Below are 2,500 nucleotides of genomic sequence, written 5' to 3'. Positions count from 1 at the left end.
TTCCACAAAATGAGGTTCTAGTATGTTAGAGGGCATCCCAGGAGGGCTCCAAAAGTGTGGGTAAAATATATATCCCACAGGGGGAAAATTGAAAAAAAGTTGAAAAAAAAAATTTTTGGGGACTTAGAAAATTTTTCAACTTTTGTCAGACTTCCAGACAGGGGAGCGTGTCAGTGCGCGCATCCGATTTCAGTTCCAGAGCGATTCGCGCGATGAGTCCTTGATACTTAGTCGTTTTTGGCAAAATTTCTGACTTTTTGAAAATTTCACAATTTTGTGAAAACTTCCACAAAATGAGGTTCTAGTATGTTAGAGGGCATCCCAGGAGGGCTCCAAAAGTGTGGGTAAAATATATATCCCACAGGGGGAAAATTGAAAAAAAGTTGAAAAAAAAAATTTTTGGGGACTTAGAAAATTTTCACACATGTGTCAGACTTCCAGAGAGGGGAGCATGTCAGTGCGCGCATCCGATTTCAGTTCCAGAGCGATTCGCGCGATGAGTCCTTGATACTTAGTCGTTTTTGCAAAATTTCTGACTTTTTGGAAAATTTCACAATTTTGTGAAAACTTCCACAAAATGAGGTTCTAGTATGTTAGAGGGCATCCCAGGAGGGCTCCAAAAGTGTGGGTAAAATATATATCCCACAGGGGGAAAATTGAAAAAAAGTTGAAAAAAAAAATTTTTGGGGACTTAGAAAATTTTTCAACTTTTGTCAGACTTCCAGACAGGGGAGCATGTCAGTGCGCGCATCCGATTTCAGTTCCAGAGCGATTCGCGCGATGAGTCCTTGATACTTAGTCGTTTTTGCAAAATTTCTGACTTTTTGGAAAATTTCACAATTTTGTGAAAACTTCCACAAAATGAGGTTCTAGTATGTTAGAGGGCATCCCAGGAGGGCTCCAAAAGTGTGGGTAAAATATATATCCCACAGGGGGAAAATTGAAAAAAAGTTGAAAAAAAAAATTTTTGGGGACTTAGAAAATTTTTCAACTTTTGTCAGACTTCCAGACAGGGGAGCGTGTCAGTGCGCGCATCCGATTTCAGTTCCAGAGCGATTCGCGCGATGAGTCCTTGATACTTAGTCGTTTTTGGCAAAATTTCTGACTTTTTGAAAATTTCACAATTTTGTGAAAACTTCCACAAAATGAGGTTCTAGTATGTTAGAGGGCATCCCAGGAGGGCTCCAAAAGTGTGGGTAAAATATATATCCCACAGGGGGAAAATTGAAAAAAAGTTGAAAAAAAAAATTTTTGGGGACTTAGAAAATTTTCACACATGTGTCAGACTTCCAGAGAGGGGAGCATGTCAGTGCGCGCATCCGATTTCAGTTCCAGAGCGATTCGCGCGATGAGTCCTTGATACTTAGTCGTTTTTGCAAAATTTCTGACTTTTTGGAAAATTTCACAATTTTGTGAAAACTTCCACAAAATGAGGTTCTAGTATGTTAGAGGGCATCCCAGGAGGGCTCCAAAAGTGTGGGTAAAATATATATCCCACAGGGGGAAAATTGAAAAAAAGTTGAAAAAAAAAATTTTTGGGGACTTAGAAAATTTTTCAACTTTTGTCAGACTTCCAGACAGGGGAGCGTGTCAGTGCGCGCATCCGATTTCAGTTCCAGAGCGATTCGCGCGATGAGTCCTTGATACTTAGTCGTTTTTGGCAAAATTTCTGACTTTTTGAAAATTTCACAATTTTGTGAAAACTTCCACAAAATGAGGTTCTAGTATGTTAGAGGGCATCCCAGGAGGGCTCCAAAAGTGTGGGTAAAATATATATCCCACAGGGGGAAAATTGAAAAAAAGTTGAAAAAAAAAATTTTTGGGGACTTAGAAAATTTTCACACATGTGTCAGACTTCCAGAGAGGGGAGCATGTCAGTGCGCGCATCCGATTTCAGTTCCAGAGCGATTCGCGCGATGAGTCCTTGATACTTAGTCGTTTTTGCAAAATTTCTGACTTTTTGGAAAATTTCACAATTTTGTGAAAACTTCCACAAAATGAGGTTCTAGTATGTTAGAGGGCATCCCAGGAGGGCTCCAAAAGTGTGGGTAAAATATATATCCCACAGGGGGAAAATTGAAAAAAAGTTGAAAAAAAAAATTTTTGGGGACTTAGAAAATTTTTCAACTTTTGTCAGACTTCCAGACAGGGGAGCGTGTCAGTGCGCGCATCCGATTTCAGTTCCAGAGCGATTCGCGCGATGAGTCCTTGATACTTAGTCGTTTTTGCAAAATTTCTGACTTTTTGGAAAATTTCACAATTTTGTGAAAACTTCCACAAAATGAGGTTCTAGTATGTTAGAGGGCATCCCAGGAGGGCTCCAAAAGTGTGGGTAAAATATATATCCCACAGGGGGAAAATTGAAAAAAAGTTGAAAAAAAAAATTTTTGGGGACTTAGAAAATTTTTCAACTTGTGTCAGACTTCCAGAGAGGGGAGCATGTCAGTGCGCGCATCCGATTTCAGTTCCAGAGCGATTCGCGCGATGAGTCCTTGATACT

The sequence above is a fragment of the Phyllobates terribilis genome, unplaced genomic scaffold (genome assembly GCF_046119375.1).
Source record: "Phyllobates terribilis strain yellow unplaced genomic scaffold, ASM4611937v1 Scaffold_1899__1_contigs__length_193632, whole genome shotgun sequence".
Taxonomy (NCBI): domain Eukaryota; kingdom Metazoa; phylum Chordata; class Amphibia; order Anura; family Dendrobatidae; genus Phyllobates; species Phyllobates terribilis.
This window is presented reverse-complemented; position numbering follows the sequence as displayed.